Genomic DNA, 26,394 nt, shown 5'->3' on the forward strand with positions numbered 1-26,394 from the left:
GTCAAGAATCTACACAATTTGATTGGTTTACACATGCATGAAATAAGAACGCAGTTCAATGGCTTAGATATTCATGACGGTTTCAATCATTTAAACAATAGGGACGTCCTCAAAGAAGTAACTTAATTTTTTCTAGAAAAAGCAATTTTCCTTGTAAAAATTATACATAAACTGAATTAAGAATGAGAATAAAAGATATGATTTTGCCTATCCAATATTGTGTTATAATGGATGGGCTGGCCAATATATTTGTCGCAGTTGCCGGCGCGGCATCCACTACTCAAAATATTGGCTAGCCCATCCATTATGACATGATATTGGCATAAGACAACATTCTATCTTTTATTCTCTAATTGAGCTATGCTGTTGGGAATGAGATTATGGCTCAGAGTAAGAATAAAGTTACATTATTTGACACTTGGCACTGCAGTTGAAAAGGCACAATTGCCAGCTTGTTTATTGGAATGAAACACTTCAAATGTAACCAGGGCCAGATTTACCATTGGGCCAGGGCCCAGGGCCCCCAAAATTAGAATAAAAAAGAAAAGAAAAAAGAATTAATATAAAATAAATAAAAAAGAAATTTTAAAAAGAAATGAAAAGAAAACCATATGTTTCAAATTTGAGTGCCCCTAACGAAAAATAAACAAATTGACTAAATGAATAATTATACTGAATCAAACCAAACCATGACTAAATGAATGATTCCCATTGAGCCCTCATCATTCTCGTGTCTTAAATTGATAAAAAAAATCAATCCGGTCTACAATGACTCAAGAAAGGCACAACAAACTTGGCGTTCTTGCTGTGGAATCCACTCAGGGTGGTGGTGGTGGGGGGGGCAAGAATGCCCCTAACAAAAATGAAAAAGGAAAGTGCCCCCGATAAAAAATGAAAGAAAAAAATCAAAGGTAGGGAAAAGGAAAAGAAGAGAAAAAGAAAAGAAAAGAAGGGGAAGCAAAAAAGGAGAGAAGCTCCTCAAATTTGCCCGGTGCATCGTCTGTGCTGCCCATTTGTAACCAAAATTCACCCTGATCATGCATGGGCCAAAAAATATTGCGCACTATGCATGCACACATTGTAGGCCTTTTGTTGGAAACTCAAACACTTTACATCCTGTACAGTGTCTCTAAAAATTGGTATTATGGATATATCCCACCGATATTAAATACTGGGTCAAAATGATGCAACCGGGAATTTTGTTAGTTTTGCCCCACAACAAACTGCATCGGGAAGAAATGCATTTTGCCCCCCCCAACTGACAAAAAAGCTGGCTACGCCTCTGTTCTAAGGTCAGTTAGATCACCATTGCTACTACCAACAAAAACATCACAAAATAACTTTGACCATGACTACTTTCGTGGTATTAAAGGCTATTTATATGATATTGCGTGTAATCGAATCATGTTAATTTCTTTTACCATTGTATTGCCCATAAAACCTTTTGGAATTCAGCACCCTCAAATCACTCTAAATATGTTGTTTATCCACTTTTAACAAGAAATGCTTTCTACATTTTACTTGAGGATAACACATAGTTGCCTGTGAAAAAGTGTTCAGTATGTGGGATAAGCAAGATAAAAGTATCTTTCCAAGTTGGCCTTCACAGGGTTTGAACCCAAGGCCTTGTGATCATAAGTCAAACACTGTGCTAATGAATCAATCAATCAATCAAATTTATTTCCATCAAAATTAAAACATACAAATAACAAAACATGATAAAAATGATGGAGGAGATACAACTAGAAGCAGAAGCCTGTAAAATGTTGTGCCCCCTGAAACACATAAAAGGGCCTAAATATATCAACACAGATACACAAAATGACAAAAATACAATACACCAAACCTGAAGGGAAAAAATCCCTATTGCATGTTAACTCTCTCCACATAGGTGCCGACTGCAGACAACAAGTTTCAAACATTTCTTATAATTCAAAAATTTTCATATTTGAAATCAGCATAAAAAATGCATTAATATGAGAACAAACAAGCCTAGTATTGGTTCAGTGGTCTTGAGATAGCTCTTGATATTTGAGAAAATATCTCAAAACTTGGGACTTTTTATGTTGAAGCCTATGGCTAGCACACAGATCATTAATTGAATTCTAGGTATAGACAACTTGTATGTTGTATTGCGCTCAGATTGTCCTTTGAATCTAGAGAATGTGGTACAGGTATCAAACCAGGGATTGTCCCACTTCTCTTTTTGAATAACAGGGTTGACTCTTACATATACCATAATACTATACCTGCATGTGCTGGAACAGTATATGGGGTGAGAAGAAATTCTACAATTATATTCTGTACTGCTTCGCAATCAGAGAAATACACACTGATAAACTAACCTCACAGTATAAACTAAACATAATTGCAGTATTCCCAATCTTATAAATGTAGGAACATTTTGGGAGAGGAAAAAGAATTCATTCTCACCATTTATGCAAGCCCAAGGCTCAAACTCTCACAGATTGTATTCTTTTGGCCGATAGTGCAGCACCTTAGACCACTCAGCCATCTGTTTCATAGCAGTCAAGACAGCTCAAGATAGGCACTGGACTCTAACTCATCCCACAGAAGATTTGAGTGTCATTAATTTGCTCTATGGGAGGGGTGATATGCTCTGCACACAAGCTAGCCATAGTTTTGAGAAATTTTTTCAAAATATCAAGAGCTATCTTCAGATTTCACACCACCAAATAGAATTATATGTTTGTGCGCCCTTAATTTCACTTCTCAGAAAAACCCATGCCAAATTAAGCATTAAAATGAGCAGAAATTTGCATAATTTTAGCCAAATTTGGATTGGTCATGATTAGTAATATTAATTCCTGCAAGTGTACCACAGATAGGAGAGATCGAATAACTTTTAATGATTTTAAGCAGCCTTTTCTTTACAGAAACACTGGCATGGTTTTGCCTGTAAAATAGGCAATTCCGGACATCGTGAGACTTGAGGGCCAGTCGTAAAAAATAATGACGGTCAACCTATATTTTTTCCCAGCCAGAGGGATCAAGCAAGGGCTGATTTCAACCATCATAGCTGTCGCTTAAAACTGAGTCGCTCCTGTGAAGAAAAAATGATGTTTTCTTAAGGCAAATTTAGCACATATCTCTATGGGACTCTGATTTGATGGTGTGAGATTTGAAGAACCAATTAACCAATATTACTAGTACTATAGTAGGAATTCCAATTGAATGAACGCAGCTTTCAACAGCTGTACTCGATCCAACCGCGATTGTATATCGCGTATTTCAAACTACAACGCGAATGCACGACCTTGGATACAATGCTAACCAATCACGAGTGCGTTTGCATGGTTTGATTCACTTCCGTGTTACTCACGCACAGTCGCACATGCTGGCGTACATCGCGCAGTGTGCACGCAAAAAAATCCGCACGGTATTGAAAGCTGCGTTCATTCAATTGGAATTTTTACTATATGCGTGTTTGCCCTCATTTTAATGCATTTTTCATGCTGATTCCAAACATGGTCATGACCTTTACAATTCTGAAATTTTTGAATTTTAAATAATCTATTTGTCTTCAATCAATCAACAACCGTGTGGTGAGAATTAACATGATTTTCTCCAAGACAAAGAACTTACTGCTATTTGTACCTTCATAACCCATATCAAACTTGAGGCACTGATCTGGCAAATAATGCAGAAATAACCAAGTTATGAAACTAAAACTGATAAGGAACAGATTAAAACATTGCACCCCTACTGGTATGTGTACAATGTACACTGTACATGACAAATAACCTTATTCAGCATGTTCAATCATGGCTTGGACTAAACATGGACCTCAAGATGTTTGATTTTATAATTTCCTAAGAGTTTTAATACTAATTAACATTATATAACTTCACTTTGAGTGACCGATCACAAGTTGACATTTTTGGGGCCAAATTCAACTTGGCGCCAAATTCAAATAATGTGCTATCTACTGTAGATAGCACATGTAATGGAACAAATTAAAATCAATTTATTTTGACAATGTTGATCCCCATTTGTAGGCCTATAATGTCTGAGACATGAAGTTAATTTGGTAATGCACACAAACGAACAAACAAAGGCTGCTGGAGCTCATGACACGGGCCCTGGATCAGGTAAACTTACCTTATGTGTGTGTGTGTGTTGGGGGGGGGGGGTAGGCAGGCTAAACTTATGACAGACAGCAAGACAGACACACAGATATGACAGAAGCAGGGAAGACATGACCACAAAGGCAATGCATGAATTATACAAGTGTTGAATTATTGGGTCTTTGATCATGTTGGTGAAATCATAAGCTTAGCCTACCCCCATCCAGGCAGTTTCATAACAGTGCCACCATACCGATGTTTTCTACATCTCCAATTTGGCTGCCTGTCATAATTAAGCTTAGCCTACCCTACACACACACCCACAAAAGGTAAACTTACCTGTTCATGTATTGACCTAACAGTGCCTCTATACTGATATTTCTCCAAGTCTCCAATTTCGAGACATAACTCACCTTAGCACTGGTAGCCTAGTAAATGTTGCTTTTTTCTTCAATTTTAGCTATAAATTATATGAATTACAATCAAAAACACCTCATCAGTCAATATGCAAATGCTAATCAACACTTGTTTGGCACAGGTCTAACTTGCTGAATCAAAACGTCTTCCGTATAGGCTCACACACGTACTCTCCCTTGAGGGTGCACATTAGTAATAAATTTCCCTATACTTTGTGTACAAAATGGCCTCTATTCAAATGGCTCTACCTACCTTACGGCGACTCAATTTTTCAAAGTGATGTTTTCCTGACTGACAAACAAACAAGCAAGTAAGCAAACTAAATTAAATATATTGGTGACCATTGAATTTTCGAGCTACCGGACCACGAATACAATACACTTTTTTCACCCAATTTTCAAAATAGAAGCACTTGTGATTTTACCTAGAAGCAGCCGGTTTGAGAAATACATGAAAAATCTGAATAAAAGCCCAGAATCTTTTTCAATCTTGGCAGATGCTTAGATTCAAGCCTACATTTATTACCTGGCACAAATTTTTCCCAAAATCTACACAATTTTTTTGGTTTTTACTAGTGATTTATAGGTGGGTAACTTTTTACCGAAATGTAAAAACACTGCAGATCAGGACGGAATCCCACAAGAGACATTATTTGGTGATGTGAAATCTAAAGAGAGCACCCAGTGCGATGGACCAGAGACTGTACTTCAGCACATCAATCTTTGGACAGTGATGTCATCAGTGTGGTGTGGTGGGGAGTAAAACCCCCCAAATGAGTTAGTTTACTAACTTAACCCCCCCCCCATAAAGAAAATTTCAACCCCCCTAAAAACCAACCCCCTAAGAGAATTTCGGAGCGATTACCGAATAGGGTGCAACTCTACTAGTCTTATCACAAGACTGCCCTACCCCAACCCTAAACCCTAACCTCCGTAAACGAGGACTGGACTCAAGTCTACCAAGTTGCACCCTATTTGGTAATTGTACCAGAATGTCAACCCTCCCCCTACCTCCCCCCCCTCATAGTGAGTGTTAAGTTGAAAAACACAAAATTTTACCTCAATTTAGGGCTTAAATAGTGTACATTTGAAAGAATATTTGGAATCACAGTAGCACAGGGCCAAAATGATGCCCTTCAGGAATTATGCCACTGAAAATGTAAAATACTTGGACCCCAAAAGGATTTTACAAAGACCACACTGGACGTCATAGTTGACCATGTGTCAACGCTTAGAGGCAGCGTAATTTTTCTGCTATTAATTATTCATGATGTCCGTCATGTTTTTATATGACATCATCTTAACTAAGTCTTTATAGCAATATGCGAATTTTACTTAAGCCCGGATGTAGCCTCCTGTGTGGCAGTATCATTTTTCTGCTTCAAATGACCTTTGACCTTTTTAAATGTGCGGGCCCTGCATTATTGCACAAAGTATCCATTACGCTGTCTACATTTTTGTATTGAGCTTGTTTAGAAGTTGCAAGGGCCTGATCATGGCAAGTGCCATAGACAATGGGACTTGCTGTACAGCAAACATTGACCATGTTGATTGAAAGTGGAAACTCGTAGGGTTGCAACTTATGAATTTAAACCTTCCATCGGCATTAATTAAATTAAAGAAACATCCTTACGGTCATCATGGTTATACCTCGATTTTTGAAATCGACCCTTCCTTTGGTTATTAGGGTCATGTTTTATGAACTGCTACTTTACTGTATTGTCTGTAATAAGCGCTCCCCCTCTAATAAACTCCCCCTCCCAATTTTTCAATGAAAAAATTACCATGCCATATCGTGTGAGTAAGCTTAAAACATGCTTAAGTCAAGTCAGTGGCAATCGCTAAATTGCATGGACAAAACCTATTATGACTCAAACTTCCTCCAGTTCATTGCCTAATTATGGTAGGATTTCACTAATTTCATCAGTTTCTTGCATGATGATGCACTTATGGATGTAATTTCATTGTATCTACCGCAAAAATATCATGTTTCCCATGACCCCCCCCCCTTTTGGAAAAATGCAACGCTTTGTTTTTATTTTGAGAATAAACTGGCTAAACATGGGTTGATGGCCATGAAATAAACATATTTTGAAAGATCTGGATGTGCTCTGTACATTGAGGTACATTTCATCACTTTCGACCCATGTTGCACTAGATAGCAAGTCAGTACAGGAAATTAAAATGGGAGAAATGCATTGTGGGAAGTGTAAGATATCTTCTCTGGCTCTGCATATGCTGATTAGACAATGTTCAGGAAGAGCATTTCATATGCTGGCAAAAACTCTTCAGAAAGCCTTCACAGCCAGGTCATTTAATCTGATGGAATGCAGAAGGTGTGGATCAACTATATGAGGCTCTAGCTGTAGCTGGCAGAACAGATCCCCTATAAAACATCCGATGGAATAGGGTAGAAGCTACTACTAGTACTCACACTACGTGTTTGATTTCTCATTATTTACTCATGTTGCCCCTCAAAATACCAAAATATCATCAAACAATTCCAATATTTTTAAAGTTATGCCAAAATGTGTAAAATTTCTATGATTTTTCAAACATAATTTGTGTGTAGAATTGCAAATCATTTGCATAGGAATTTGGAGACAAAATGTGATAATGTTGTGGAAATGTAAATGCTAGAACAAACAGATTAAAAATTTTCCTTGAATGTGTACACCATACACTTTCTGTTCTTACTGATTGTGATACTGAAATAATTCTGAAAATAATCTTTGATGATTTACATTGGCATTTGGCAAGGCAAGCCACATGCCGAGTTGTAACTGTGCTGGGATTTGTACCAGCGACTATCGATCAACGTTAGTATTATGCATGCTTGCTCAACTGAGGATAATTTGTAAACCAGCATCATGCATATATGTGTACATCCATATCAAAAGGATGCACTTGTCAGCTGCTACATGTGTCTCATTTCACATAATAGTTAGGAATAAATACCAGACTCATCTCAAGTGGAGGTCACTTCAAATCATCCCCAAGTCACATGGTTTAGGAATACAGAGAACATTCCTTAACCATGACACTTGGGAATGATTTGAAGTGACCTCCACTTGAATTGAGTCTGTTCTGTATTCCTACCTATTATGTGAAATGAGATACATGTAGCATCCGACAAGTGCATCGTTTTGATATGATGTACACATATAATAGTACAATGAATGGAAGCTGTTTCCAGTCCCTTAATGTATGGTCCCTGATCAAACCCCAAGATCAAACTAAGTCCTGATGCGATGCAACCCAAGTCCCAATCCATGAACTTCGCTGTCTGCAAAACTATGAGCTGCTATCTTGGATATGATTGGTTGGTTGATTGATTTATATTCTTACTTCATATAGCTTTTTCCTGTGCCTCAGACAAATTAAATCCTGATGTGATAGAACCTGAGTCCCCTTCCATCCCCTGAACTGCACTGTCTGCAAAACTATGAGTTGCTGTGTAAAGAGGTGTTGGAGTGCTCTCAGCCCCGGCAGGAGATGGTCCTGTGCTTTCAAATTGTAGAAGGTCATCTGGGTCAACATTTGGAATACCTGAATATCAAAAGAAGAAAAAAAATGGCTCACCATCTCTTTTTCAATGCACATACAATGGCAGTTTGTCTGTAGTCTGTACGCTTGCGTAAAAGCACTGATGCCACTACTATGATACCAATGGGCTCTACTGTCTTTCTAACAGTGCCCTTGATTGGTTAAAATTACATGATATCATCATCTGATCAACCAATCAAAATAGAGCTTTAATATATCTAGAAAGTACACAAGGCCCTCCGGGATTTGTAAAGGGGGGGAGGGTTATTTTGCCCAAAATTTGTTCAAACCACACAAAAGTATTGATCTGATAATAAACATTTACAAAAGAAATAGATTGGCCTATCTGCGACATATAGTTTTTGAGATATAAGCAAAGAAGTTGTATCCTTTCACCTGGTTACCGATGTAACAAGATATCCTATACAGGTATGGTGCAAACTATTGTTTATTTGTATTGGTATCCAAAATCATTAGAGACCATTTGCTATCAAAATCAGAGCATTTTTTAGGTTTTGAAGCCTGTGGAGCCCAAAATGTGACCTTTGACCTTTTTCTGAATTGTTATGATCAGAGCAATACTTTGACAGGTTTATAACACAAATGCGCTATCAACAAGATGCCCTTGTTCATGTGTATATGCTCTGCAGGATTATGTTAGCAAGCGTGATTTGATACTTATATCACTACGTACAAACTCAAGGTATATCAATCAATTGATGAGTGCATCATCTGCCTGAGGAAAAGAGCAGATATTATCCTCTTGAAATGCCTCACAAAGTAAGTGTTTTAACTTGACGTGTCTGAAAGAAATATTTAATGGAATACAACATTCAATATTGGATATTTATACTATTTATTTCTGTCATGCATTTTCGTAAGTTCCTATTGTTTATTATTATTTTTCTATTTTTTTTAATTTCATATAAATTCATATCAGGATATGGCAGCTTGTTGTTATAGTTATTCATTGAACTTACAATGATGAATACAAGGGATCGCAGACTTCCCTCACTATTATGATCTTATATTATGTATTCTATTATTGTTATGTGATGAGTAAAAAAAATATGAATGAATGAATGATTTTTTTTACAGTCTGATGAGCTTAATCAAAAATCTACTTACAGGCATTTTCTCTTGTTGCCAATCGTTCTTTGGTGGCATGTGTTGATAGCTGCACTCTATTTACATTTACACAGACTGGGTACAATGCTGTGATTAATGCTATTGACATCCCATCAGGCTGCAAACAACAAAAATGGTATGTTAGAAACAATTATACTATGCAAGAATTACGAACCCCAAGGTAATTGACAAGAGCCTATTTCAACTGCTCAGTGCCAGAAGTGGGTAAGTGCATTAGCTGCCATGTGTAGCTGCCATGTGTAGATGAGTACAATATATTGTGTAAAGTGCCAAATGTTCACAGGGCAGCTATTACACTTACCCACATCTGGCACTGGAGCAGTTGATTTGTGCCCTGAAATCCTCACATGTGATCTCATTAGACAAGACATTCTGGGCGAATTTCTCGATGGGTGGCTTAGCAGTTGGCTTGTCTAGCCTCAAGGCTTAAGAGGTCGTAAGACCAGGCTTAACTGAAAACGCGTTTCCCGAAGCACGGCTACCATAGCCTCGAGGCTTCATTAGCCTGTGGGCCGGGCTTGTAAGATTAGTCCCAGGCTTCGGTAAAATTTGCATTTCTCGAAATCAGTCTTCTGTAGCCGTAGTCTACACAAGCCTGTTAGACCAGGCTTACAGCGGCTTTTCTTGGCCCTACCTCAGAGCAGGTCTTAGGTCGTAAGCCCTGGTCTATTTCAATTGACAAATTGTTTAAATTGTAATGCAAAGTTTTTCTTTCATATTTTGAAGGTCTTTCAATTAACATGGGTAAGCAGTGGCGTAACTAGCGTGGAGAGGGGCTCTTGCCCCCTGCTTGCCCCTCAAATGAAAAGGGTAAATTAGGCCTACTTCTGAGAGTTATTAATTAACCTCATATTTGGTCATTTTAACCTTAAAACCTCAATTTTTAAGGTTAAATAAATTGCATTTATTGCACTTTGGTACCATAGGTCTAGGTCACCAGTTTAGCTTAAGTATGGCATTTGTAAATTTGTTTGTCGCCAAAAGGTGCTGCATTCATTATACTTCAAGACAATTTTTCCAATCCCATACCCCCATGTCAAAAGGAAATCTTCGCCACTGTTCCGGGGACACTATTTCCAAGTAGATCCCATAACTCCTCAGACCCCCCGTGTCGCCCAGTGCGACGAGGGTGTTGACGCGCTTACAAACCCAAACAGTATGAACGATGTCTCAGCTGCCCCTAATTTATTATGTTTGCCCCCGCTTGCCCCCTGAAAATGTCTAGTTACGCCACTGTGAGTAAGGAATTGTTCATTTAGTTGAACATTTCAGCATTTTATTTTAGTGTTCATTTGAGTTAGTTGAATTTTTTTAAATTGCTGTTGCTATCATAAGGCCTACACATTTTGAATGATGATTTTTTTAGCAAAGAATGTAATTTTAAAAAAATTCTTTCATCATCATTATCATCATCATCATCATCATCATCATCATCATCATCATCATCATCATCACCAATCATTATCACCTGTCCCTATCCAAGCCTTTAGTTTGATATACTCTGACCTTTTCGTTAGTATTTACAATATAATTTCGGAGTGCCTATATTATACCAGGTTGGACATCAATTTTTATATAATGCATATAATATTGCCATATCTTCTACTTAAATAATTATAAAATATTGTACCAACAGATAACTTCATGTGAGATCTGAGAAGACTACCTAAAATATCAGCAGTAGATAGCATGTTGGTTGTCTAATAATGTTTGGTTATGTTTTTGCACCAAAAATATCCTTAAATAACATTCGAATGATATGTTTGAAGTGTGAAAAAATTTTTGCTTTACTTTTTAGGGGAATCACAGTTTCTTTTCCATTTGGCTTACAGTTTTACCCTTTTTGGGATGCAAAGAAAAAATCACGAGTAAAAAGCATAGACGTATCATTCATGCAAGTTGCACTCATAAAAATTCAAGTGGAAATAAAATAATACATAAAAGACACAAGAAACAGACACAATATTCTTTCATCAAGTTGAGTAGGCCTACAGTATAAGCCCAAGCACAAGACCGCGGGTCTAGGCTAGTCGTTGCGCTGGGAACATTGCAATAATGAGACGGCAACCTTTAAAGTACGGTAAACCGTGAAGGACAACAGCTTATACACATCTACCTCTTCAGCCTATAGATACAATTAAGTCGCTGGTAGAAAGGGACGAGGTTGTCAAGCGTTAAGCCTGCAAGGCCACTAAGACTAGGTTAAATTTGCGTTTAAGAAATCCGGCTAGAGTTAAGACTCTGGCTTCGAAAACGGGCTAGGCTTAGTATCCTCAAGGCCACCTTAAGCCTAAGGCTTACTAAGACTCCCGTCGGGAAACTCGCCCTCTAGGACTTGGCAAAATCTTTGTGAAAACAAATGTTTAGAGTAAAATAAAAGTGAGATAATGTAAAGGTATCCTGCTATCATGTCATATCAGTGAACCACAAGACATTGTGCACTGGCAAAATTTGAAAAGTCATATCCATATCCAGGCATTTCACTGTTGGCCACATCACCCTTGAACATTATCCAAGGTTCTAAAGTAAACAATGTCAAAGGGGGACAGAAACAGATACAGATCCTGTTGTTTTATTTTGTTGAGAGGAAATTGCACAATTATTCACTGAATTTTTATGCTGCATGTGTTTGGTTTTGTCATTCAGCATTTAAGCCATCATTTTCACAATTTTTAGTGTTTTATGCATGAAATAGCTTTTCCAGTTTTTTTGTTCATTGTGATATGATCAAGGGGATTTAGTCTAATGTTGCTAAAATTGATTTCGAGTTGTTGACAAAAAGTCCTCAAATTCTTTTGCTTCAAATTGTCTTCAGCAACTGACAAAATGCCTATGACATGGTAACCAGAATTTAAATCATCATCAATTTTCAGGGACAAATCTCATATGGATGATAAACAGCCTCTGCCCCTCTCCCCCCTCCCCCCCAAAAAACAAGGATGAGATACAAGTAGGGGGAATGCCGCTAATATTGATTTTGAGATGACCTACCTTGACCTAAGGCGTCGGCACGGATGCTGATGCACTCTGCCTTGCCATCTGATCCATGGTGAATCCATGCCATACCACTCGGTCTTTGGCCATTCTTCCTGCTGCTGCTATGGAGGTGATATTTTTAGCTAAGCAGTCTGTTTTGATAGTGTCCATCCATCTTTTGGGAGGTCTTCCATGTGGTCTTTTCCCGTGTACATTGCCCTCTATCACAATTTTGGGGTATCTGTCATTTCGCATCCGCTGTATGTGGCCAAAGAAGCGGATCCTTTTTTGGGTGATTTTATCAATGATTGTGTGCTTTAGTCCAAGTGTGTCCCGTATTATGGTGTTGCGTATTCTGTCCAGTCGTGATACGCCCATGATCTTTCTCAGGCACATCATTTCAAAGACTAGGAGTCGATTTTCGCCTTCTTTCTTGATGGTCCAGGTTTCGCTCCATACATTAGGATGGATAGTACTAGGACTCTGTATAGTTCAATCTTGGTGGCCTGTTGAATGTCCTTGGCATTCCATATGCTATGAAGTCTTTGGACTGCTCCTAGTGCTTTTCCTATTCTGTGTTTGATGTCTTCTCTGCTTGTACCCTTCTGAGATATGGTGCCTCCCAGGTACACAAACTCATCCACTTGTTTGAGCAGATTGCCATTAATGTTGATGTTAAGGGGGTGTTAAGGTTGACTTTTTTTTTGCTAATAACTTGTACTTTGGTTTTACCAATATTGATCTTCAGTCCGAGGTTCGAGCTGCTACGAAAGACGTTGTCCACTGCAGTCTGCAGGTGACTAGCAGAGTCAGCCAGCAAGACAATGTCATCGGCGAAGCGGAGGTTTGAGATCATATGTCCCTGGATCAATATTCCTATGTCGGTGTCATGGGTTGCGTACAGCATAACAAGTTCAAGAAGTATGTTGAAGAGTTGTGGGGATATCACACACCCTTGCCGCCTCCCACTGTTGTGTGAAACCACTCAGTTAGGGTCGCCATTCACACGCACAGCACTGTTTGATATACTGTATAGTGCTTTGAGAAGCCTGATGATCACACTTGGGAAGCCGAAGAATCCCATTGCTTTCCACAGCCCATCCTGCCATATGGTGTCGAAGGCCTTTTCAAAGTCAATGTAGCAGCAATACAGGTTCTTGCCTTTCTCAAGGAATTTCTCTGCGAGTTGACGTAAGGTGAAAAGTTGGTCGACTGTTGATCTTCCAGGTCGAAAGCCAGCTTGGGATTCTGAGATGACCTCCTCTGCTTTTTTCATGATTCTACGTTGGAGAATGGTGGTGAACACTTTCCCTGCATGGCTCAGTAGGCTGATGCCCCTGTAGTTTGCACAGTCTAACTTGTCTTTTTTCTTGAATATGGGTGTTATTACAGCCTTTCCCCAGTCCTCTGGGAAGACTTCATTCTTCCATATTTTGTTGCACAGCCGGTGCAGGATTTTGACACCTGCTTCACCCGATGCTTTAAGCTCTTCAGCTGTCACATTGTCATATCCAGGTGCTTTGCCATCAGTTAGCTTTTTTATGGCGCTGGTAATCTCATCCTTCAGAATGTCTGGCTCCTCTTCTGTGCTTGGCATTTGTGGGATGCTGTTTACTATCTCTTCATTAATAGGATTTTGGTTATTGTAAAGTTGTTCATAATTTTCTCTCCATCGGTTTTTCACATCTTGAAGTTCAGTTAGTATCTTTCCTTCTTTGTTCTTTACAGTCTGCATTTTGGTGGTTGGTTTATTAGTGATTTTCTTTATTGTAGAATACACCTCTTTTGACTTGGCAGCCTGGTGTGCATTCTCTACATTTTTTGCATAGGTCTTTCAGCCAAATGTCTTTGCAGCCTTTGGTTTTCCGTTTGATTTCCCTAGTGAGGTAGTTGTACCTTGCCTTTTTGCTAGGATCTATCAGTTTCTCCTGCTTGACCTTTGAACGTTCTTCACTTAAACTGATGACCTCCTCGCTTATCCAGGGTTTAGGCTTTTGAGTATCTTCTTTGATGTGTTGCTGAAAGCTGTTTTTATTGCTTCCCATGAGTCATTGATGTCAGTGTCTTCATCGTCAAGCAATGGGGCAAAACTACCCCCAATTTCGACCTCATACCTCTCTCTTGTAGCTTGAGTCTTGAGTTTGAAGACATCATATCGCTTGGGATATTTAGGTTTAGACTTAGTCTTGAATTTCAATTGGATGTTTGCCATTACAAGTTGGTGGTCGGATCCCACATCGGCACTTGGAAAGCTCCTGAGTTTGTAATGCATCCTTTCCATTTGCTGCTGATCATAATAAAGTTTAACGATGTGCAACAAGTTAAACTCAATTTAACCTGGCTGAGAAAATATTAATCGATCCCATGTTTTATTCTCTGAGTCAGAGGTCAATTGTTATGGCAGCGTGTTTGTTTACTTGACCCGGACCAATGGGTATCGTCGCCTTTCGCGGGCTTGGGGTGTGTTTCGTTGGTATTTTTCACTGTTGATTGGAAATCGGACATGACAACATCTAAATAATTTTCTTTCCAAGGGTAATAAAGTCAATTTTATTATGAGTTCTTTGATCAGGGGATTCCCATGTCCATTGTCTGCTGGCTTTGTTTTGTTTGAACATAGTGTTGGTGAGGCACAGATCGTTTGTGGCGCAGAAAGCCAATAGCTTTTCACCTCTGGCGTTTATGTTCCCATATCCATAGTTCCCCATTACATTTGCCCATTCTGAGTTGTTGTCTCCTACTTTGGCATTGAGGTCCCCCATTACCATTAGAATGTCTTTTTTGGGCGTTTTGTTTATTTCATGTTGTAGTTGGTCGTAGAATTCGTCCACACTGTTTTCAGTATCTGCTGTATTGGGTGCATATACTTGGATGATGGTGATTGCTCCCGTCTTAGTTTGAAATCTTGCAGACATTATTCTTGCTGAGATGGGGTTGTAGCCTAGGAGGGCATTTTGTGCCTGTTTGTTGAGAATCAGAGCGACTCCTGCTCATTGGATGGTATCATTTCCTGCGCAAAGGATTTTATAGCCTTCCATGGTTAATTCACCAGAGTCTGTCCAATGCGTCTCAGCAATTCCCAGTATTTCCCATTTAAAGTTTTTCATTTGATTAAGTAGTATTTCCAGGTTCCCTGGTTGATGCAGTGTTCTAACATTCCAGGTCCCGATTCCAATACTTGTTTTTGTAGTTAGTAGTGCCACTCTTTCCTTTGGTGTATCAGCAACAACCCGTCTAATTGGGAGTCGGCTTGGTGTTGGTCCCGCTCTGGGAGAACCATCAAACCTTCCGATTGGCTTTAGGGTTGCAGCGTCATGGTGCTCTGTCCTTTGTAGGCCCATTAGAAGAAGTGGCGGGTTAGTAGTTTGGGCTTTAACCCTGGTGCTGTTTTGGTTCTTCATCATGAATCAGTTCCACTCATATGTAAGCTAGGCGGGTGAGTAATCCTCTCCTAGCCACCCTGGTCTGTCCGCCACCAACTGAACAAGTCAGTTGGCTCACAACCCCGCCACTTGAAGGTAGACCAGGGCGCTTTACCCGTTATCTCACAAGTCGGTCGTCCCCTCACACTACATGCTACACTACTGTCTAAACTATCTACATGCTACATGCAAGATGCTACCAGGGACGGTCTCCTCCTTGTATGGTCCATCATAACAAGTATGATAAGAGACTACAGGCTTTAGGGGGGTGATTTTGAGATACTGGCAAAGAAAGTGTTAAAATTCTTTTGTTTTATATTGTTTTCAACGGTTGATAAATTGACGTAACTTCGTAAAGAAAAGTCGTATCAACATAGGGTTTTCAGTTTCTGAAAGCTCTAAATGTCCTCTATAGAAAAATATGTAAAACTCATTTTCGACCAGGGTCGATATGCAACTCATTCCCCTTTCAAGATCATGTCACATTTAATGAATTACTTACCATTTCCAGGAATAATCTGCATTAGGAAAAGAGGTTCTCTGTCATATGAGGTTGCTCTTTGATGCATCATTGCAACCAAGACTGTTTGTTTATTGGGAACTGTAAATAACAATAATAAATATCTAATAATAAACAGTGTACTGCTAATAACAATATGTGACATAATCTGATCCACTCAGACCAAAGCAGGACATTTTTGGCAGTTGAGTTATTACCATTACTATCTTGCTTAGTACCTGAGCTTCAACTAATGTTGAAATCTCTAATAGTCCCTGACATATTTGGTTGCAACCTATGAAACTTTTTATGTGTCAATTTTCTTTTAGTTTTTGTTCTTTATTTTTGCCTACATACATGTATCTCAATTTGATTCTTGCAGACTTTGGTTTGATAATATGATCAGATTGTGTCAAATAAAGCAATATATTGTGTAAAAGGAAGAGACTGCATGGTTCTCAACAACAAAACAAATCAGTGTGGAAGTGTAAATAATATTAGGTGGAAGTACAAGAGAGGAAGTGAATTGGGTATTCAACAACTCTTCCTATACCTTTGTACAGGAGCCAAACATTGATGATCGGTGATGAATCCACACTTTCAAGCCATGTGTGACGTGAACGCAAGTTAACGGACACACATACGAATTATGCGTAAAATTTGTCATGCCTGGAACTTTGAATGCGAAAAGTCCTGTGAGTCCTTGGTTGCAGGTAAACATGTACACCCCCATACATGTATGTGTTTTACCCGGGGTTTTACCATGGACGTATATATTTGCTATCCAAGCGCGGATTCACACTATACAGGCAACTGTGGTCATTTACAGTAATAATGCTTTCTTATAGTTTTATATCAAACACCAACTAGGAACTGTGGATGTCCACGTTTCCTGTGAGATTTCTCATGTGTGTGCCTTTGTTTACCGGTGTTTACGAACACTCTCATCCCCCACACCCTACACATCAATACCCACCTAGAGCTGCCCTGATGTCCAAGCATGCATTCATCCATGTACAGGGTGGGCCATTAAAAAGTTCACACTTTTTTGATGGCTTATTTCTCAAAAGTGCAAACACATATTGAAATAAGTTGAACATATTTGTAAACCTTTATGTCTGGACTGTCATTGCTGAAAAGGGCATTAACATCCATGGTCTAATTACAAAATGGCGGCCATTTGAAGCAAGGGGGTCAAAAAACCACTTTGCACACACGTAAGTCAAATGGAGCGGATGATCACGCAATATATATGGTGGTCGCTGGTTCACACCACAATGGATTAGGAACAAAGGAAGAAAAATAACAGTACGCATGAAAGTTCTGTCAATATTTCTCTTGTAAATTAACCATATTTAAATAAATATTTCTTTTTCAAACAGAATATGTAGCCTTCCAGTTGAACAGAATATGTAACAGTAGCTAAAAATAATCTGCGCAGTTAACATTTGTTTGCAGTCGCATTCTAGATAATGTGCATAATTTTATACATGAGTCTTCATGATGGTTATTGCACTATAACATAAATCTTATATAGAGATATAACAAGATAAATTTATAAATAGGTGTCAGGAATGTCTCTCCTTCTCTTCGGAAATTATTTCTTCATATAGGCACATGTAAACCGTAGCAGTGCTTCAATGGAAACGAGTTATTTGTCTCAAATTGTCATGAAATTAAAAATATTGCACTAGAAAAGTAAGAATACAAGTAAAATCATATTTGACTCTGATAAAATAGTTCTGTTCTTCATTACTGCTTATCATGGTTCCATAAAGTCACGTATTTATGCATGCCACAGTGAAAATGCTTCTGTCTTTAAAGTGTTCTTATCGTCCTTCAACGTGGCCTCCTTGCTCGCAAATACAAATCATCGCATCGATCGTACATATGGTGAACTGCTCTTGAAGTAACCCTGGTGCGTCGGATCCTTGTGAACGCATCTGTAATCGTCTCCTCAGCTCCCGCAAATTCCTTGGCAGACCTTCGGCATACACAGACGCCTTGACATCACCCCAAAGCCAGAAGTCCAAAGGTGTCAGATCAGGACTCCTCGGAGGCCACTCCACATGATGTCCAAGGCCGACAACACGATGCGGAAACAACTCCTGCAATCTGTCTCTAACAGCGATAAGACGGTGGGCTGGTGCTCCGTCTTGAAAGAACCACGCCCTGCGGATGGCCCCGTTCGCTTGCTGTCCAAATATTTGGACCAGTTGAGGCTCTAGTTGATCATTGATTATGTCGAGGTAAACGTTTCCATTTATGTTCTGGTCAACAAATATTGGTCCTATCAACCGGTTGTTTCCTGTGACGGCTGCGAGAACACTAACTTTGCGTTTGTCATGTGGAACGTTAAAAGCAAAGTCTCTCGGAGAATTGCCTTCGGTGCATACATCCGTGACGTTTTGAGAAGAGACAGACCCGTCCATTTGAAAGTTTGCCTCGTCAACAACAACAGCGGTATCAAAAAGCGACGTGCTCTGTTAACTAACCAGTTACAAAACTGAAGTCGCCGATTTGGATCTCCTGGTTGCAGTCCATGACGCTTAAGGATCTTGTAAGGGTGCCATTGGATATCATGAGTGATGATTCGTCTGAACGTTGTCCTTGGAATATGGGGACAATTGTTCCGTCGAGTACTCAATCTTGAGTTAGCTTGCAAATCCTTCTAACATCGGCAATGTGATTGGCTGATCTTCCTGTTCGTGGTCTCCCACTGTTAGATTTGTTCCGATTGTGAACAGTTCCATGTAAGTGAAACTTTTGTTTAATATTATAGATGTGTCGGCGACTAGGAAGTCTGGTATTCGGAAACTGGTTCGGCCATGCATTCAGGACAGAGCGCACCTTTCCGGTTCTTGAAATTTCCTCCTCGATGAAAATGTGTTCCTCCTTTGTAAACTGCCGCATTTTGAACAGCAAGAATCACCTCAAAGTACTTACACGGGTATCTCTAACATGAATGACAAGAACGCACGCAAGGCATTTTAAATTTGAAGTTCCTCCAAAACTAGTGTATTTGTTATGTAAATGAGCATGTCCAATCAGCCTTTTGTGTCAATTTCACAGGTGAATGATTTTCAAACAGTAAACAACTCATACACGCATGAGTCCGATGACCCCTGCAATGACACTCAAGTAAATGCATATAGAGTCATCAAACTTTTTTAAAACTTGCTTAAGCCTAAAAACTTAATATGCATGATCATTGTCTATAGTCTTACGTGTGTGCAAAGTGGTTTTTGACTTCTCTGCTTTAAATGGTCACCATTTTGTAATTAGATCATGGATGTTAATGCCCTTTTCAGCAATGACAGTCCAGACATAGAGGTTTACAAATATGTTCAACTTATTTCAATATGTGTTTTCATTTCTGAGAAATAAGCCATCGAAAAAGTGTGAACTTTTTAATGGCCCACCCTGTACATCCCCACCACACACATATAGGGACACACATTGCGCATTCATTGCCATACTGAGGACGTTTTCTGCCATATAATTATATTTTTTAGCATCAAAGAAACTGGTGTTTCCAGTCTATTCCAGGAAATGGACTGTCCATGCTTACAAATGTGTTCTCCTTTGCAGGTTTCAATGAAGTAAAGGCCCATGTTTGAGGGCCTTTTTTAGAGTCCATCAGAAATTTTTTAGAGTTCATCAGAAATAACACTCACCCCCACACCATTTGAGACATACCCACCTGTAGAGAAATTGTATAGTGCTGACAAGCACAAACTTCATTCCTGAATGAAAGATATTTCTGATGAACTCTAAAAAAAATACCCCCAACTTAGATTTTGGTAAGGATGTGCTGTGCATAGCACCCAGCTTTGGGAACTAATTAAAGCCATATTATAACACTTGTTGAGGAGAACCCTCAATTTTTTTTTAATTCTGTTTTTACACGATTGTAATGTACTTTAGTCAATAAAGATACTCTGCAAAAATCAAGACTTTAGGTGCTGTAGTTTTGTCAAAATCCGAGATTTTGAATAAAACGATGGAACCGGCGTTTTATTATTACGATGGAAATATTAGTCGAACACGTATGCACAGTACGTACACGGCGTGCTGGATACACATACACACACACACACCCCCGAGGATCCCACCGTATTACAACCGCGGGAGTAACATGCATGGGCGCTAGTAGTAAATTCCAATTTTCTATGCTTTACCTCACTTGTTCGGCTCAAAATTAAAAGGGTCATATCTGACAGTAAAAGCTAACATTTTATGGAAAATAAATACTATTACTAATCTATTTCTACAGAAATGTTATAATATGGCTTTAAGAACCGATTTTCAGGCAAAATAGGTTCTTGATGAACTGAAGTTTCAACAGTTTTTTTTTTTTTGGGGGGGGTCTAGTGAACTCAAATTGGGCCAATTAAATTATAAGCTGTGGAGCTACAAAATACCAAATTTTTCCAAATTTGAGCTACAATTGTTAGAGTTTGAAGTTCAAAGAACTCGATCATGATCCAAATGTGTTTCTTAGGTACTGCCAGAGAGCCTGAAAAAGGGACCCTTGACTGCTGCACATACCTGTACCACCTTTACATACAGGGTGTATCAAAATGATTGGTACCAACGACTTCTCATTTTTGCGGATATTTTTTTTTTTTACTATTTTTGTACCAGTTTGGGGTTAATTGTTTAAATATTTGAAGTTATAGTACGTTTATCTTCTCCAAGAATTTTAGATCATAAAGATAGCACATTAAGTTCAGAAGTTACATGATTCTAAAGGAAAGTAGGTGTTTTTAAACATTTCATCTTAATGCTGGTCGCTGGACCAGTAGCGCACCATTTTCAAAGCTCTATTTTTACTACAAATAAGTGAGAATGATATGTTGAAAATCTTGGAAATGTTTTTTTTTTCCTTTCCTTTTCTTCATCCATATAAAGATCTAATTTAAAACATTTATTGATAGAAAATAATGCCAAAGCCGTAGTACTTCATTGACTTGAATAATTTAGGTGGGATGAAAGAAGTTTGTGTATTAACATCTGCTAGGGCGGTAAATTAAATTGTAGTATTACTACATTGAGATTATTAAATAGATGTTGTGGCAGAATGGTTATAGACTGTCAGTGTCTGTTAGGTTAGACCTGGTAAGAGTTATTAGAATGGAATGGCTCCACAGTATTCCACACTTCAGCGTGCTTTCATAGTGAAGAATTACTGGTTGACTTGAAGCTATGGAAAAGTGCAGAGAAGATATAGAAGACAGTTTCCAAGAGCAAGGAGGATCCCATGCAAACATGCTATAACTTACAATGTTTCAAAATTTGACATGGGCAGTTACAGAATGGATCCATTCCAGGAGTTAAGTTCATCCAAGATGGGGGCTTTACCTCACACTGCCAGAGTTGTAAGGCAGAGACTTCGGGAACTTTCTTTCTAAAAGTATGTGTAAATCAATTTTATGTTATGTAGACTGAAGTGAGATATTGATGGAGAGCGTGTGTGCAATAAATAGTTCAAGCAGTGAACATATTCATCTTGTGCTGTGTAAGTAAAACCCAGGGCTGTCAACTCTCACGCATTGGCCGTGAGTCTCACGCATTGGGTCACTTTCTCACGGTCTCACGCCAAGGTAGTATAATCTCTTGCCTAGGTAGTAAATCTCACGCAAAAAGCTGAAAAATGAGTAAAATCTCACGCATCGTCATGAATGATGTGTTGCTCCTACCCCGCTTTTCACATTCTTGAGCACCGTGGCTCAAATATTTAAATCATGGTACAAAACGAACATTGGAGTCGGCAAATCCCGGTACGCCTCTGTCTCACGCCAAGCAATTCCAAAAAGTTGACAGCCCTGAAAACCACGATTACGTCGATCTTCGTTTAAATGACAAAAGCTCCCAGATGAATCAACCTATGATCTTCAGATTATTAGATCAATAAGTTAACATATGTCCTTTTCTATTTATAGTACAAAAACTATATTATTTTATAGCAAATTATATATTTTTGATATATTTTGGAAAATGTCACATATCCGGGTACCAATCGTTTTGATACACCCTGTATGAGTGCCACCTTCCCCTGCTACACCCACCCACATATACCCACCTGTAACATTGCGACAAATTGTATCTAGTGCTGACAAGTGCAAGTGACATTCCTGGATCAAAGTTGTATCTAAGGCGCGTGAGTTTATCGTCTCCCGCCCGCGTCACTTTTTGGAAACCAAAAATACCCGCGTCAAATTGTCAAAAATGCCAAAATAATTCATTATTTTCAAAGTATCAGTGTTTTAACAATTGGAAACATATATATTTTTGTTTGTAAAACATATAAATTCATAACTTGGAAGCAAAACCAGGCTCTTTTCTAACTTTTCTAGTCCCTACCCATATAAAAACATGTTTATAAATCACATGTATGAGTTTGGCTTTAAATCAACACGCATTTTAGGTCAAATGAAATCTGATGAAATAATGAAAAATGAAAAATGAAAAAGTCACCTCACCAACCTGGAAAAAAGAAGTGACGATAAACTCAGAATTAACTCTCATGGGCCTAAATGGTCTCTATAGATAATCCCCACATGGCATCCCCCCCCCACACACACACCCACTCGCGTAGGCAGGAAAACCTCATTTTTCACTTGATTTAAAACATACTAACCGAGGACTCAGTTCCGACTCACACATCCGTTCTTAATCGCCATACCGTGGATTTCACTCACACACACCAGACCACTTACTATCCAACCGTGGCCTGTCCTATACCACCCATAGGTGGACCCGTTTTAAATGCATTTTTACGTTATTTGCGATGTCCTGGTCGATATATTTAAAAGACCGAGGACGTCCACGGTCACCGGGTGGCGGGTGTCCTCATTTGTCATGTGTGTATCCTTGTGTGTGTCCTCGTTTGCCTGGCTACGTAAACGCACTCACACTATGGATAATAGAAGAAAGGGATTTATAACACCTCCGTCTGAATTCTGTAAAAAAAAATTGAACGGAGCTGATGCCATGGTAGTTTTACTTGCATGTTGGTCTGCCATGTTTGGAGAGCACAACGTTTTGTCCCCGACCAGGCAGACATGAAACATCCCTTTTGGGAAGATCCTGTGAGTGACTGCTCCACGGGGGCCAAAGGAGGCATTTTTGAAAATTGAGTTACTATAATTATTATCTTGAAGTATCATTAGGGCAGGCTATCATATACTGAAAACACCAAAGGTCTAGCATATTTGGTTCTAAAGTTGTGAAGTTTTGTGATGTGTATTTTCTTAATGTAGGTATGCCAGGTGAATTCAAATTTGCCATCAAACTGCATCATTTTATATATCAAATTAAAGCCCTTGAGTAAAGAAAGCCAAAACTGAAAACCTTTTTGTCATAGCACTTTCCGTAGCAAAGTTACATCTTGTCAAATATTGACTTTCATCAAAAAGATTCTGCTAGCAAAATTCCCCAAAACGGCATTTCGGGGGTGTTTCTAGATCTTAGTCTCATGACGATAGCAGCTTTTTTTAAATGGAACTGCTATCAAAATCCCTCTAAAATTCCATGTGGTGCGAGTGTCTCATCACCAAGCAAAATCATATATTTGGGTCAAGTGAAGTATAGACAACATATTTATGTAGGATTTCTTGAACCATGGTATCAGAGGATCTCTGCTGAAATGGATTAGACACTTCTTGACTGAAAGATTTCAGAAGGTGGTATGCAACGGCATGGTATCGGCACCAAGGGAGGTGCTTTCTAGTGTACCTCAGGGTACAGTACTAGGCCCCCTGTTGTTCCTGTTATTCATAAATGAGCTGCCAAACAACATCAGGAGTACTGCTAGATTATTTGCAGATGACAACGTCATCTAAACATCTGGGAAGACCAGTAGAGAGATGGACATACTGCAGAAAGATTTACACCAGTTGGAAAAGTGGCAAGAAGAATGGGAGATGTCATTCAACCCAGCCAAGTGTTCAGTCATGAAGCTATCAACTAAGAAAGAAGCGCCCGACAGAAGTTACAACTTCTGTGGACAACCGCTGCAAGAGGTAGACTCTCATCCATACCTTGGTGTCGAAATTGATAGCAAGATGAGCTGGAAGGCTCAATACCAGAAGTTGACATCCAAAGCCAACAAAGTTATAGGTTTCCTCAAGCGTAACTTGTGGTTTTGCCCGAGAGAAATGAAAGAGACAGCTTATAAAATGCTGGTATGACCAATCCTGGAATACGCTGGTTGCTCTTGGGACCCGTACAAGAAGAAGGACATCGTAGCCATCGAGGCGGTGCAGAGAAAGGCAGCAAGATTCTGTATGAATGACTGTACAAGCAACTCAGCAGTGTCACAGAAATGACCAGAGTGCTGGGATGGGAAGCGTTACAAGACAGAAGAAGAGACGCCAGACTCCAGCTCATGTATAGGATCATGAATGGGGAAGTTGGAATCAGAGCGAAAGACTATGTTCATCAGGTTGGAACAGCGGGATTGAAAACAAGAGGAAACAGCAGGAAACTCAAAAGGAGCTGATCAGAAAGGATGTACACAAATTCAGCTACTTCCACAGAACGACGACCGACTGGAATGACCTCGACGAGACGACAGTGACAGCGACGAGCGGGAAATGTTCAAAAAATAATCTTCATTAATTAGCTCTTTTTCGCGACGCGACGCCAATTAATGCGCATAGACCTTTGACCGCGAAGTTGGTGAAGTACAGCATGTCTGGCAATGCCGACTCAACCAGAACCAGAACTAGCACTAAGCAGTTCTTTTAAATTTCTATGTAAATATGTATTGCCGGTTTAGGCCATTTTGGCTGACTAGCAAATGTGTTAACTGAGGTTTTCCTCTCATACCTACTTAATGTATTTTATTGTTTTTTGCTGCATATTTTTGCCTTTATCTCAATTTCAAATTTGCCACCTTGGCCCCATGTCACATGTCACATATTCTGTTGTACAGAGGCAGAGCAAGTATACAAAAAAAGCTTTAATTTGCTCTTTAAAATGGGTCTACTTTCATTTCATTTTCAACAACTCTTCCTATACCTTTGTACAGGAGCCAACCGTTGTTAATCCGTGATGAACCCACACTTTTACTGTAGCGTATACGCGGACGCGAGCGAGACTACGCGTTACGCAAGAGCGCGTAAAATTCGTCATGCCTGGAACCTTTGTGCGTATGCCAGCTTACAAGTTGAATTCAGTATTTTTCAGGTAGCGGCTAAACATTGCTGTTTTATTCTGTAGTTTTATTGCTGATATCAACAGAGAAATCATCGAAGTTTTTGTAAGACTGAGTGACAATGCTTAACTGACATTCCTCGTAAAATAATCATGAATTATATGATCTTTAGCTTCTTTTCGTTGTTGAAAGGGATTCAATCATGCTTCATCGTTGTTCATCACCGTTTAACAACTCGCGTCGGCGTTGCGTCTGCGTGGTTTACTTTTGCTCGGGCAGCTAAAGCTGCCCTCGCGAAGTAAACCACTCAGACGACGCGGACGCATCGTTGTTAATCGGTGATGAACAACGGTGAAACATGATTGAATCCCTAACTGAAGTACTTTCATTTTTTTGTGTAGGCCTATAATACCTACTACAGCTACACTAAACACTGGCCGATGAAATCATGAATATGATTAGGTTAGTTCCAGTAACTGTAACTCGTCAGGTCCGTAGATGTCATTATGTTTATGATAAAGACTGAAGTCTTGCTGGCAGGACTAATGATTAGGTAAGCTTACATTAAGTTACAACATCTGACATGTACTAAACGTGCCATTTTATTTATCACCTACAGCAAACGCAAGATTTCACTTCCAAATGCAATAAGCTCATTCAGTATCAATTTTAGAAAACACCTACTTCTAAGCTTTTCGCTTATGTGGTCCACCAAATCGTTTGGGAGCCGACGGTTTCACAGGACAACACTAAATATCCCACTATCCCACTGGGCGCCGCCATCTTCTTCTTCTTGGGCGATTCCTCCTTTCTGTAGGAGCACCTCCGAGTTTCAACATTGACTTTCTCCCAATAAAAATTCCTTTAAAAGAAATAGGGCGGGCAAATGAAAAATTGTCAAGAGAAATGAAAGAATGAGTAAGTCTTCACAATTAAAAACAGGGAAAATATGACACAACATCGATTTCCAATGGGGGAATAACACAAAACGTATAAACAAAGTTAAAAGAGTTATTTTCCCTGATTTTAATCTTATCTATTGCTTATCCTTTGTTCTCTGCTGGTCAGTTGGAGAAGACGTTTTATGTTAACATTTTATATAAAACATTGTTATGAAACTTTTGTAGATAATAGT

General features: G+C 39.1%; 1 long non-coding RNA gene across 1 annotated transcript; it reads right to left on the reverse strand.

Moving 5' to 3' along the window:
• Positions 1–7,552: 7,552 nt before the first annotated feature.
• LOC140167159 (uncharacterized) lies at positions 7,553–26,073 on the reverse strand. Its single transcript, XR_011860968.1, has 4 exons — positions 25,944–26,073; positions 16,100–16,198; positions 9,179–9,296; positions 7,553–8,053 (listed from the first exon to the last, which is right to left on the reverse strand). It is a non-coding gene; the product is annotated as an uncharacterized lncRNA (long non-coding RNA).
• Positions 26,074–26,394: the final 321 nt, after the last annotated feature.

The sequence above is a fragment of the Amphiura filiformis genome, chromosome 13 (genome assembly GCF_039555335.1).
Source record: "Amphiura filiformis chromosome 13, Afil_fr2py, whole genome shotgun sequence".
NCBI lineage: Eukaryota > Metazoa > Echinodermata > Ophiuroidea > Amphilepidida > Amphiuridae > Amphiura > Amphiura filiformis.